Source organism: Petaurus breviceps, unplaced genomic scaffold (genome assembly GCF_028583685.1).
Source record: "Petaurus breviceps papuanus isolate PSGF00001 unplaced genomic scaffold, PetGlider_PUasm1.0 90451, whole genome shotgun sequence".
Classification (NCBI taxonomy): Eukaryota; Metazoa; Chordata; class Mammalia; order Diprotodontia; family Petauridae; genus Petaurus; species Petaurus breviceps.
This window is the reverse complement of record NW_027187258.1, coordinates 1,294,666-1,309,265: the sequence shown is the minus strand read 5'-3', so window position 1 is coordinate 1,309,265 and position 14,600 is coordinate 1,294,666.

Below are 14,600 nucleotides of genomic sequence, written 5' to 3'. Positions count from 1 at the left end.
CCAGGCCCCACAAATTCTGAGCTGCCATTCTGTGGCTCACACTGTGAAGCGAGTTTTCTGTGACCACGTTGTGGGCGTGGGGTACAGTAGGTAGAGTGGACCATGATGCTTGCTAGGAACTAGGGAAAGCAGAAAAAAATCTGAAAATGAAGGCTCCAGGCCTTGCAACCCTGACATTGCAGCAAGAAAACCAAGTTCAGTTTGGCAACGGTCTGGATCCCACAGAACTGGCCACAACCTCCCCAGGCACTGGCTCTCTCTCCAACCTAACAGCTCAGGAGAAAGGCTGGGTTCCACTTGTAGATCTGGGCCTCATGTGCATAGCAATGGTCCTTGAATCCTGGAGAGTGGATGAGCTCAGTAAGCAGCAAAAAAAGGGGGGGGGGGGGGGGAAGGGATGACAGAGAGATGGAGACACACAGGGACGGAGGAGAGATGGAGAAAGGCAGAGGCAGGTCAACGCAGAGAGACAACCAGAAAACAATGGCACACGTGAAGAGAGACCTCTGGATACGTGTGTAGTGAGGAGGACGGAGAGAAGAGAGGAATGGGAATAGTGGGGAGTCTGCTGTGCGCTCTGCATCGTGGGCCCACTTTTGCTTAAAATCTGGTGAAGACAAGGGTAGCTCTGTGCCTTCTTTGGGATTGTTGGTCAGTTAGAAAGGCTAATTTGACCCCCTTACAACTTTTACCTCTCGAGAGTTCCTTGGTCTGCCCCTTTAGGATAAAGCAGAATAAATTATGTCCCTTTTCCCTCTGACAAACAAAAAAATCACATCCTGGCCTAACTCCTCTGTGTCACCGAACATCTGCAACAAAGAAAACAGTTAAGCCACATGTGACAGATGCTTGCTTTTGTAAGTTAGTCTTTTATGGAGTTATGGCTGTTTCTATTAAATGTCTGGAGCTCTCCACGGCAGCACTGGCCTCCAAAGCTCCTAGAGCTGCTGAACTAGATTCCAGAAAAATAAGCCACAAAATACACAATGCCAATTGGTGATGTGCTTTTGAGCTGGATTCCATGGCCTCAATGATTCTCCTTTTCTGATTGCTATAGTGCGTACTTGTAGAACCCTACGCATATACAAGGAACGCTAGCTCACATTTCTACAACTCGGGCACCTTCCATCTGTTATCTCAATGGTTGGACATGATCCGATGAGGAAAGTCCTTTTATTCCTGTAATTTTTTAAAATTTTCATTTTTTTTAAACATGAATAAAGGCTATATATGGGCAGGTTGCTTCTATATCTATCGATACCATCCAGTAACTTGACTTTTTTTTTTGGTTATTAACATGATTTATGATGTTTTGATGTTTCTGAACTTTGAACCAACCCTGTCTACGCCTCCTGTGCTTCTCCTTGAGAGGATCTTTTATCTGGCCTCTTTTTTCAGTTGGATTCCACTCTTGGTGACCCCCTTTAGGGATTTCTCAGCAGAGATACTGGAGTGGTTTGCTCTTTCCTTCTCCAGTGCCTAGCACACAGTAGGTGCTAAAGAAATACTTATTGACTGACTAGTAAATCACTTTGGGCACATATTATCAGAAACTCTCTGCTAATATTCTCTGCAATAACGTATGCATCAGCAGTCAGAAGTGGATAACATACGAACTCACCCAGGCACTGAGGGCTCTTCACAGTCTAGTGCTTATTTATTTATTCATTCATTCATTCATTTATTTATTTTTGCTTTATGGTAGGGCAATTGGGGCTAAGTGACTTGCCCAAGGTCACATGGCTAGTTTTTGTGTTAAGTGTCTGAGGCCGGATTTGAACTCAGGCCCTCCTGACTCCAGCTTTGGTGCTCTATTCACTGTACCACCTAGCCACCCCTGACAGTCTAGCTCTTAGCCTCCTTTCCAATCTTATTTCATGTTATTCCCTTTTGCAGACTCTACTTTCTGGTCAAATTGACCTCCTCGCTCCTCCATACTTAGAAAGACCTCTCTCTTAGGATCCTGGTCTTTCTTCACGGCCCAGCTAAGGGGCTGCTTCTTCCATGAAGCCTTCCCTGGTCTCTTCTCCCCATCCCCCATCCCCAGGAGAAAGGTTCTCAGACAGGGACTGTTTGGTAGCACAACTGATTAATTGAATTGGAAGAGAATGTCATATACGTTTAGGAAGAGAGATCAAATTCTCTCCTGCTCATGACTCACCCACTTCCTTTTCTAGATGACGATTTCTGTAACTGGGCTGCTGTACTGCATTAAACTCAAATTGGGTAGCACCGTGACTTAAAAACCAAAATTCGCACTCTCTGGGTGGCATGGTATTCTGGTTTGGGCAGCACTAGGGCCCTCTGCCACCTCTGCTTTGGTCTCCTCTTGCCCACTGAACACTGCTCTATTGCCTTCTGGCTGATCCCACACCTTCATTCTTTGGAGTCTGTGGTATTTGGTGACTCAAAAGTCGCTATCACCAGAAGAAGATGATGTCATTGAAAGTACCACATGCCAATTCTGAGCTCAGACAAGACAGCAATAAAAACAGGCCTGATTCAAAGAGCGCAGCCAATGACCTAGCAACACTCAGAGGGTTACAGAGAGGAAAGGAAAGCCAAATTCGAACCCTAAAGCACCCCCTTTTGGGCCTAGACACGTCTAACAAAAAGATAAACAAGCTTAAAGACCTGAAGACTTTTTTTTAAAGATATTTGTCAGGTCCTGAAAGGCAACTAAAAATAGTATATACATTTCTTAGCCATGTATTTAGAAAATTGACCATAAGCTAGGGCTTCAAAAAGCTTTTATCCCATCCCCAAATTGAAGTACTTGGCCTTAAGGATGGTTGTCACTGAAAAGTTTTCAGACTGTGTATAGAGCTCAGGTTCAGCAAGGGAATAGGCCAGAGATGGCCCACTGATTTCTAGCACAGATCTGGAGAGTTGGAAGAGACCTCAGTGGCTATTCAGCCCAGCTTAGATGTCAAAGAATCCCCACTATAACATACCTTGAAGACAACTAGAGAAGGGGAAGCCATCATCTCTTAAAGAAGTTCATTCCAGACATTGAAGTTTTTCCTGGTATTTAGCTCAAACTGGCCTCTTCACAATTTCTGCCCATTGCTCCTGTGGCAAAACAGAACAAATCTAATCTTTCCTTCATGGGATGTGGAAGCTATCATCTCTGAGTGTTTTCTTCAGGGTGGAGAAGATCTAGAGAGCCCTGAGCTGCATGTCCCCCAACCAAAAGTCTAATAGAGGCTTCCTGCCCATCTCTGACCTCATTCCAGGTGAAACATCCCCATTTCTTTCAAGCAATGTTCAGAGGCCGTGGACTCTAGGCCCTTCCCCATCCTGCTTGCTGTCCTCCAGATGGAGGAGCCCAGAAGTAAACACTTCCATGTGAGGTCCCATCTCGCTGTTCCCACACTGTATTAACTTTTGGAGCTGCTATTTACCACCTCAAGAATCAGCAGGCCTTTTTCAGACAAATGGTTCTCTAACCAAATCTCCTCTATACTGTCCTTGTGAAGTTGATTTTTTTATGTGCCAGGGAGCAGCAATGTGGATGCAGGGGCCTTATCCTCTAAGGCCCCAGGGATCAGAGATGATGGTGATCCCCACAGAAAAGGTCACTCAAAGAGAGCAGGGCTTCTGTTGCAGAAAAGGGGAGCAGAGTTAGGGCCATCCTCTGGAGGGGATGCTTTCCTAGGGAGCAGAAGCACATGAGCAGCACCCAGTGGTGATTGGAAAGATTACCTGCTGTTATGGGGGAGGGGAATATTTATTAGTGTTTAGCTTCCTTAGCAGGATTCATTTTGATCATTATTGAAATTTTATGAGCAAGTCATTCACGGAGGTGCTCAACCTGGTAGGAACAAAATCTACAGCAGCATCATATCCTGATAAACAGTCTGGGGACACTGAGACTTGAGAAGATGGCCACCAGAAATTATACACTAGAGCCCCCTTAAACCTGCTACAGGGGACCCCTACTGGGTTCCTTGGAAACCACCTAATAGGCCCCAATAGTAAAGAAATGTTTCACCTGTGTTGCTAGAAACATGCCCCAGATTCCCACGGATTCTAAGGGATCATAGCTTCGCTTCTCTTCAGTAGGAACAATACTAATGGCACTGCACCCCCTTAGAAACATACTCTGTTGCTAGCAACCACATTTTCTATAAAGTTATGTCTAACAGAAAGCTTGCGGCTGTCTTTCCCTCTGAGAGGCAGTCACCGGCCAGTTAATAAACACTCCTATCAAATTATTATTGGTTTAGCTGTCTTGCTTTCTCAGTTGTCCATTACAGAACCAGCACCTAGAATTCCTAGGATGTGTCTTTAATACCACCAAGAATGGGGTCATAGGCTTTGCTCCAAATGTATTGATGTGTGAAAGCAGCAGGTACCCATTATCTTAGGCTTTGGTGTTTTAGGGAATGAGGAAGATCTCGAGAACCCAGTCAAGAGAGCAACTGAAAGAGGCCCACTGCCTGTCTATAACCTAGAGAACCTTATTCCAAAAGAGCAAGGACAGGAATAAGAAGAAGTTATTTACAAAATCTTGGTGTCTCTGGAAAATAAGATAGCAGAGCAATGGAGAGCTATTCCATAGCAAGTATCTGTTCAGGTATGGCCAGCCCCTGGGGTGGGTGGGTGGGGGAAGGGCTGCCCATACACCTGTCCCCCGACTCTTACCTGTAGCTCCAAGAAGCTGGAGCTTGTGTAGCAGCCACACCCAGGTAAAATTGTCTCTGCAGATAGGTTAAACCAGGTGAGAGTAACCAACAAGCCTCACACCCACCACTGGGTTTCCAAGGGATTGGGAAATCTGAAACAGGCACAGTGGAGGGCTTAGAGCTTGGTCAGACATCTAAGACTCCAAGGTCAGTCCATCACCAGTCATCCTGACTTTTGTCTTACCACTGAAGTTTGATGACTCTGGAAGAGAGAATGAGGCTGATAACTTTGTACAGTTTAGCCTTACTTTGATCCGATTCATACACAAGTCAAGACATCACTCTCGTGATGTCATTGGCCCTCTTCAAAATGAAGGATGAACAATAATTTGAGAAACTACTTAGAAAGTTGGATGAGCTGAGTCTTTAGAGCTGGCTAATGATCAGGCTGGTTTTGTGAGTGGCCTGGCTGTGAAAGGTGACAGATTGGCTGTATTTCTGTTTCTCTGTCTCTCTATAGTAGGTAGGTGGGGACAGACTGACTGACTGCGAGAGTCTCCAGTTTCTTTGTCAGAACTGCTATCTAACTATACCTTTCCTTCTTGTACTTAAGTTGAATTTTTGTACTCTAAGAATAAAACTTTACATTTACCCCTACTGAATTTCATCTCATTAGAATCAGTCCAATGCTTTAGTCTGTCAAAATCTTTTTAGATCCAGTCTGTTACCTCTCTGTTTTGTATCATTTGCAAATTTGATGAGCAGAAAAATGTACTTTCAGTCAAAAGATCATTGTTGTGGCCCTAGCTTGAGGAACAAGCGGACTGAGGAGCAGAATATTCTCATCTACCGTCACTCTACCCCACAAAACCAACAGATAGTGATTCAGTCCAGCCTTGTGAAAGAAGGACAACGAAGGGAAGAATTGGTGGGGGGTGGGGAGACAATATGTGAAGGAAAGGGGACTGAAAACAAGCTAAGGTCAATCTTGTCCTCCGGAAAGCAGGAACATGGGCTAGTGAACCCTGTCCCCTACTGTGAGGAGGTCGGGACAGCTCAACATGCAAAGGAGGAGGAGGCGGAAAGTTAAGTAAAGGGGAGACTAAAGGAAAACTTGAAATGCCAAAGATGCCAAGAGAAAGACCCTCAGTAGAGGACTAAAGCACAAGCAGATAAATTAACAGAAAGGATGGAAAAACCAGAAGGATGATCAGTAAATCAAAGAGAATACAAAGTTCTCTTAAAAATATTACAAAGCAAAGGAAAGTGAAAAATTCCTGATGAAATAGAAGAATACCTGTGGATTCTCAAAACAGCTCTGAATAACATTGAGAAACTTCAAAATAGAGATGAAATCTGTAAAAGAAGAAATTAGGAACAAATAAAGGCCAGAACTTAGAGTGTTCAATGTACAATTTGAAAAACTTAATTAGCAGATTAATAAAAGATTAACTCCATGGTAGTGAGTTGTAAAGTGAAGAAGAGATACAGGAAGGGAAGTGAAGGAGATAAAAAATTTTGAAACACAAAAATAGAGGAAAGTAGAGGAAAATCTGGCAAAAGAGAAGAAAATGGGTGATGACATTAAAAGAAGAGTTGCTGCTATAATGACTTCTGGTCCAGATGGCCACCTGAAGAGGAGGCAGGCCACCAAGCTGTCACATGCCTGCTCTGGCAAACCTTGAAGCTCTCACCAGGTCAAAGAATAATCAAGAAATTCATGAAGAAACTACAACAAATAAAATACACCACCTCAGAAATGCACAAAAAGGCAAGCAAAGCAAAATCCCCTCTCTGTTCCTCCAAAGACCTCTCAGTGTCGCCAGAGACAAGAGCCCGTGTCCAGGGGTAGCCAAAGCGCCAGGCAATACTCACACCAGGATAGCCAAGATGCAGAAGTGGCAGAGCTCCCTAAAGACCTAGTGCTCTGAACCTCAAAATCCAGAGAGGCAGAAGAACTCAGGGAGCTTCCAGTCCAAAGTTCAGGAGAGGCTGAGGCCTGACTCTGGCAAAAAGTCTCAATTTGGGAACTAGAATGGAAGAGAAGAAAATCAAATAAAACATGTGTGTGCGTGTGTGAAACAGATTTTTTTAAGATCCTACATTAATACCTAAAAGAAATTATGTAAGAGGGAGGTGGCTAGGTGGTTCAGTGAATAGAGCACTGGCCTTGGAGTCAGGAGAACCTGAGTTCAAATCCGGCCTCAGACAGTTAACACAAAAACTAGCCGTGTGACCTTGGGCAAGTCACTTAACCCCAATTGCCCTCCAAAAGGCAAAGAGAGACAGATATATATATATATATATATATATAGAGAGAGAGAGAGACAGAGAGAGAGAGAGACAGAGAGAGAGAGAGAGAGAGAGAGAGAGAGAGAGAGAGAGAGAGAGAAGCATGGGAAGGTAAACAGGGAAAAGAAATAATAAGAAACTTATTAAAATTGAACTATTTACATTCCTAAAAATAAGCAGAATCCAAAAATATGTTGTTTACATGAAACACAATTGAAATATGATTCACATAGAATTAAATAAGGAATTGGAGCAAAATCAATCATGCTGAGGTATAAAAGGGGACATACCTTGACTCACTTCTTAAAGAGGCCTACTCACTGAATGGGTGTTGCCTCAAAGTGAGAACCTGAAAAGACCTTAACTAAAAAGAGCCAAGGTCTCCCACTGCATCCTGGGCCATCTCCAGTCACCCTTATCAATATTTGGCTGCTGGACCCATATGGCTCTGGAGGAGAAAGTGAGGCTGGTGACTTTACACAGCCCTCCTTCACTCAAAGTCAATTGCAAGTCACATCATTATCTCTCTGATGTCATGGTCCTCTTTGAGAACAAAGGACAAACCACACAACAACCATACCACAACAGCACACAATTATGGGAAAAAAAGACCAAGTGGTAGCAATAACAGTCTCAGACAAAAGTAAGAGTGAAAACAAACTTGATTAAAAGACATAAACAGAGAAATTACATTTTGCTGTAAAATATCATAGACAATGAATCAATATGCACTGGATGCATATTATGCACCAAATGACATAGCATCTAAATACAGAGAGGAAAAACTAAATGAGTTACAGAAATAGATAGTAAAATTATAATAGTGGAGATCCTCAATGTACTCCTTTCAGAATTCAATAAATATAATAATAATGAAAGAAAGAAAGGAAAAGAAAGAAAGAGCAGTTAAGAACCTGAACAGAATTTTACATGAGTTAGATATGATAGTTCTCTGACAATTATTGAATGAGAAAAAAAAATGTACATATTTCTCAGTTGAGCATGGCAACTTAACAAAAACTTATCACATATTAGGGCATAAAATCCTCACAAATGCAGCAAAACAGAAGTGTTAAATATCCTTTACTGATTATAATACAATAAAAATTATATTCAATAAAGAATGGTTGAAGAAAAGATTAATAACTATTTGGACACTAAACAATTTAAATTCTAAACAACTGGAGGACCAAAGAACAAATCAGAGAAAAATGTATAATCTCATCCAAGAAAATGACCACAGTTGTCAAACAACATGGACAAACAGTTCTCATAAGAACTGCAAACTATTACACAGCATATGACAAAATACTCCAAATCACTAATAATGAGAAAAATTCAAATCAAAACAACCCTAAGGGTTCACATCACATCCAGCAAACTGGAAAAGATGACTAAAGATGGGAATAGTTACCACTGGAGGAGTCGAGACAAGAAGACAGGCACCCTAATGCATTGTTGTTTTGGGGTTAAGTGACTTGCCCAAGGTCACACAGCTAATTTTGTGTTAAGTGTCTGAGGCCGGATTTGAACTCAGGTCCTCCTGACTGCAGGACTAGTGCTCTATTCACTGTGCAACCTAGTCGCCCCCCTAATGCATTGTTAATGGAGCTGTGAATCAGTACAACCATTTTGGAAACCAATTTACATAATTTGGAATTATGCAAATAAAGTGACAAAATGTACATATCCTTTGATTCAGAGATTCCGCTATTAGGCATATATCCCCGAGAAGACCCTTGAAAAGAAGAGAGTCCCCACATAGAACAAAATATTTATAGTGGTTCTTTTTGTGATAGTAAAGAGTTAGGAAAAAAAAATAGATCCCTATCAATTGGAGAATCGCTAAACAAATCGCATACATTAACATCATAGAATATTACCATGCTATAAGAAATAAGAAACGTGATGAATACAAAGAAGGACGGAAAGATTTATATACTGATCCAGAGTGAAATAAACAGAACCAAGAAGCAATAAATATAATGATCACAACAACGTAAATCCAACACAACCCAAAAGCAATCTGAAATGAATGTTGCCAAATTGTAGAGCAAGTCTGGCTCCAAAGAAGAGATAGGAAAAGATACCTTCAACCTTCTTGTGAGTAGAGGCAGAAGATCCATGAGTGTGGCACATTACACATGTTTTCTGACTTTTTGATATATTGATCATTTTGATTTTTTCCCTTTTTTCTTTTCTTTAAAAATATATAATCTGTGTTATATGTGATGGCTTTCTGGCAGGGAAAGAGAATGGGCACTGTAGGGAATTTTCATGATTAAAAAACCCCTCAAAATATCGGCCAAACTTATTTTTAAAAAATTAAAACAAAAAAAGGAAAATAATACTGAGACACCATGCCAACATTTTGGGGATATAGTCAAGGCATTCCTTAGGGGAAAATTTATTTTTCCAAACACTTTCTTGTTTTTCTTTTTCCTTTTCTTTTACATTTTTGGTCTTTATTAATTTGTTTACTTTTAGTTTACAAGATTCAGTTCCGCAATTCCTTGAGTTTCAAATTTTCTCTCCCTCCCCTGGCCCCCCCCCCCACATGGCGGCATGTAATCAAGTATAGGATCTGCAAATCCTTTCACATGAGACATTGGTCAGGTTATAAAGACGGACTGTATCAGATGGAATGAGCCATGGGAAAGAGGAAACAAAACCAAACAAGAAAAAGAAAAAAAGAGCAGGTACTTTGCTTCCATCTGGATTCAAACTCGGTTCTTTCTCTGGATGCACACATTTCTCTCCATCATGAGTCTTTTGGGATTGACTTATATCACTGCATTGCTGAGAGGAGTCCAGTCTATCAAACTTGGTCGTCACACATACGTTGTGTCTGTAATTGTGTACACATTTCTCCTGGTTCTACTCTTCTCACTCAGCATCAGTTTGTATAAGCCTCTCCAGGTAAATATGAAGACCGTCTGCTCCTCGTTTCTTATAGCACAATAGTATTCCATAACATGCATATACCACAACTTGTTCAGCCATTCCCCAACTGATGGGCACTCCCTTAATTTCCAATTCTTTGCTACCACAAAAAGAGCTGCTATAAAGATTTTTGTACATATGGGTCTTCCTCCCACTTCTACGATCTCTTTGGGATACAACCCTAGAAGTGGTATTGCTGGGTCAAAGGGTATGTATGCACTTATTTATAGCTTTTTGGGCATAGTTCCAGATTGCTCCCCAGAAAGGCTGGATCAGTTCACAACTCCATCAGAAATGTATTAGTGCTCCAATTTGTCCACATCCTCTTCAGCATTTGTCATTTTCCTGTTTTGTCATCTTAGCCAATCTGACTGGTGAGATGTGGTACCTCAGAGTTGTTTTGATTTGCATTTCTTTAATCAATAGTGATTTAGAGCATTTCCTCATGTTCTTATAGATATCTTTAATTTCTTTCTCTGAAAACTGCCTGTTCATATCCTTTGACCATTTATCAGTTGGGGAATGACTTGTGTTCTTATACATTTGACTCAATTCTCTGTATATTTTAGAAATGAGGCCTTTATCAGAGACATAGGTTGTAAAGATTCTTTCCTAATTTTCCACTTCCTTCCTAATCCTGGTTACATTGGCTTTGTTTGTACAGAAGCTTTTCAATTTAATGTAATCAAAATTATCCATTTTGCATTCAAAACACTTTCATTAACAAAAGATGGAAAGAATGGGTCCATAAATTATGTATGCAACTTAAAAAACCCTAGAAAACCAACTTTTTAAAATCAGTGTCAAAAGAGAATTTTACCATGGGTGCCCTTTTGCCTGAAAAAGCAGGTCATGCACTTAACTGATGCTGTTTGGAATTTAGCTGAGACCTCCAAAGGTTTAACTCAGGTAATTAACTGATCCAAGAATTTCTGGCTCAGCTTTATTGACTCTATTTACTGATGATTCATATTTCCTAGGTCATTTGCAATTCCAGAGAAATCCTTTAGTATTTGCTGAGCAAGTTATTATTTTCCGTGACATAGATCTTCCCCTCCCGCTCTCGGTCTTTTAGTGGATAAATGTTTATCTTATCCTTTGACTCCCGTAAAAATTCCAATTGTCTCCATCCTGCCTTGTTCTATTTAAGATTATAGAAAATGCTACTCGTGGCCCATTGGTTTATTTTTATCATGGGACTCAGCTGAGTACGTAATAAACTAGTTATTCAAATGTCCCCGTGCGTTAAGTATGATTAGCAGCAGTATCTAACAATGAATCCCTGTATATTATTATAGCAAAACAACAAAATATCAAAATAGAAGTTCTAAAAAGCTGAGATGAATAAAATTTCAACAGAAAAAACCCCACATCAAATTAATAAAGAAAACCAGGAACATTATTTGAAGAAAAAATAAAATAGGTAAAACAAATGAGCCAATCTTATTTAAAAAAAAAGAAAACCAAATGGCCACTGTCCATCAATAAGAATTCATGTGCCAGACACTGGGCTAAACATGAAAAAGAAGAATTGACAACAAATAAAGAAGAAACAAAATTATTGGCAACACGTCTACAAAACGGTTTTCATGTTAATAAAAAAGACTTAAATAGCTGGAGAAATATTCATTGCTGATGAGTAGCCCAAACCAGTATAAGGAAAATAGCAATTGTCTCTGAGCTAATTGGCTTGCTTATTCAGTGCCATAGCAAATTGTGAGAGGATCATTTTATCGAGCTAGAAAAAGTAATAAGAAAATTTAACTTTAACAACAAAAGATTAAGAATCTCAAGGAAAAGAGTGAAAAATCTGGTCACAAGGGGACCTAAGCAGCGCCGGATCTCCAGCTCTATGGCACCGTAGTTATTATTAGAACTGTGACTGGTTAAAAAAAGAGAGGCTCATCACTGATCCAGATAAGGTAGAAAACATGCAGAAGCAAGTGAACCCAGCATCCTACTATCTGATGAACTTAACGAGTCCCAATTACTATTTGACAAAAACTGCTGAGAAAAACTGGAAAGCAGTCTGGCAGAAAGGAGGCTTAGAGGGACCCACACTTTACTCCATATACCTAGATGAGCTCCAAATGGATACATGACTCAGATTTAAAATGTCATGTCAGGTTTAAAATAAACAAATTAGAGGAGCAAGGAAGAAATTACCTTTCAAATCTATGGCTAGGGGAAGAGTTCATGGTCAAAGGATTGAGGGGAGAACAAAAGATAAAATGGATGATTTTCATGACACAAAATTAAAAGGTTTTACACATACGAGACCAAAGCAATTCACATGAGAAGGCAACCAGTTAGTTGGGGAAAAATTTTATACCAAAGTTTCTCTGATAAAGATCCCATCTCTAAGATATACAAGGAACTGATTCAACTGATTGATTTTCTGAGGCTCTAAGTTTCTAGTTCTCTGTGTATGTAGATTCCAATATCTAGATGTCTAAGCACAGGGATTTAGGCTCCCAGGTGATAATTTCTACATCTCGAAGGCTTCAGTTAATCTTAATTCTTGGTACTTCCTCAGTAAAGGCTTTAAAGCTCTATGCATTTCCTTCACTGTGTCTCTGTGTGTTGAAATTAATTGTTCCCTAAGTTTCCGTGTCCAAGTGTAGGGATTTTGTTTTCTAGGTCCTCGAGGGTAGAGATTCAGTCCTCCATATTTAGGTTGAATGCTCTCAGTCACTCGCTTTCTATTTCTACACAATGAGTACCCTAGCTCTAGTTCTAGACCCCAAGACCCTCAGACGTCAGGCTGTGCGCGTAAAAACTTAAAGATTTAGAGCTTTTAGACCTAGACTTCTGGATATATTGCCCTACAGATGTAGACTTAGAGGCTCAAGATAGACGGACTTTAAAACCTGGAAATAGACATGTAGACCTGCATCTCACCCCTCTCTCCAGTAGTTGTCTCCTTGGGGTGCTTCTGACAGCAAGACCAAGGGAGGGAGAGAGAGGATTACCCCAACGCCTTTCGATAGTTTGTCTTCTGACATGATCAGAACCTTTGTTTTACACTATTTATCCCTTCCTTTTGGTTCTTATCAATGACCCAGAAAGAGAGAACGTGATGCTCACCTCATCTCTTCCTCGTGGTCCTGACAGCCAGGGCAAAGGGAGGGAGAGCACGTCTCTCCAAAGAGATCTGTCAGCTTGGCCCAGGGAAAAAGAATGTCTTCTTCAATCTTCAACGTTCCTCAGTTCTCTCCTGATGCTCATCTCAACCTCTTGGCACAATACTGCCAGCCAAAGAGTATTGCATCTTCCTGCCATGGTCTTGTTACCAAGATCTTTAAAAGATTTTATCTGGGAGGATAGAATGCCAGAAGAAGGGAGGAGAGGGAGAGAATATCTGTTTATTTCAGTTCGTTATCTCCTGGCCTAACCATTCTCACACAGTGGTCTGCTCTGTAGTCATGAGGGAGAGAGGGAAGGAGAGATATGGGTGAGAGAATCTGCCCTCCATCATCATCTTCTCCAGTCTGGGGACAAGACCCAAAGGTGTCAGTCATCTGACACCATATTAACAGGCAGGTTTCTGCCAGCTGGTCCTTCCAAGGATGAAGAAGAGGAAAAGAGAAAGAGACAGAGAGAGAGTCTTCCTCTTCGCTCCCCCCCCCCCCCTTCTCACATGCTGGTCACCTCTTTGTTGCAGAGAGAGGAGATGGAAACATGCTCCTGTCTACCTCCCTCCTGGTCATTGCTTCCTGGGCCAGGGAAACAGAGGTTCTCTTTCTGCTCTAGGGCCTTTACATGCTGGTTGGAATCAGGTAAACAAAGAGGCGCTCCACTCACCCCTGTCCTATTTGTCAGGCCCAGGGGGGCGCCTCCTCATGCTCTGGATATCATTTTATTACAATCATGTTGGCTGGGTCCAAGGAGATAAAGAGAGAGGGAGAGACAATCTTTGTATTCCAGTCCATTATCTCCTTGCTGGGGTCCTATTGGCCAAACATGGAAAAAGAGAAAGCATCTTCTCACATGGTCATACATAGGTCATCTTTTTGCCGTAGTTTTGTGGGAGAGAGACTCCTTCCCTTCTCCTAATTTCCTCCAATTTGAGGATGAGGACCAAAAATAAAGAGGGTTTCTTCATACCTTTCTTGGGATACATTCTTCACAGTGGGATTCTACTAACTGGACCTGCTAGGGGTGAGGAAAAGGAAGAGTTAGAGGGTGAGAGGGAGAGAGCAAGTGAGAAAAAGACAAAAGAGAATTTCTTTGTGCAGCTGTCATCTTCTTGCTGGGGTCTTATTAGCAATACGCAGGAAGAGAACCTTTTCTGCTGCTCATACACTCATGAACTGGTCATCTCTTTGTTCTAGTTTTGAAGAAGAAAAGAAAAGGATGGGAAACTCTTTAGCTCCTCAAAATTGCTGCAATCTTTTCATGAGACTAAGAAATAAAGAGGGTCTCCTCATACCTTTTTTCTGGTACTCTCTCCAGTGTCTGGCTTCTGGAAGCTGAGTCTGAGGAAGAGGGGAAGCATGAAAAGGAAAAGGAAGGAGAGAGAATTTTCCTCTTCTACCCCATCTTCTCTTTGTTGGGCTCTTATTGGTCTGACCCTGAAAAAGAGAGTCTTCCCCGATTCCCACCCCCATTCAAATGCTGGTCGTCTGTGTGTGTGTGTGTGTGTGTGTGTGTGTGTGACAGAGAGAGAGACAGAGATAGAGACAGAGACAGAGAGAGAGAGAGAGAGAGAGAGAGAGAGAGAGAGAGAGAGAGAGA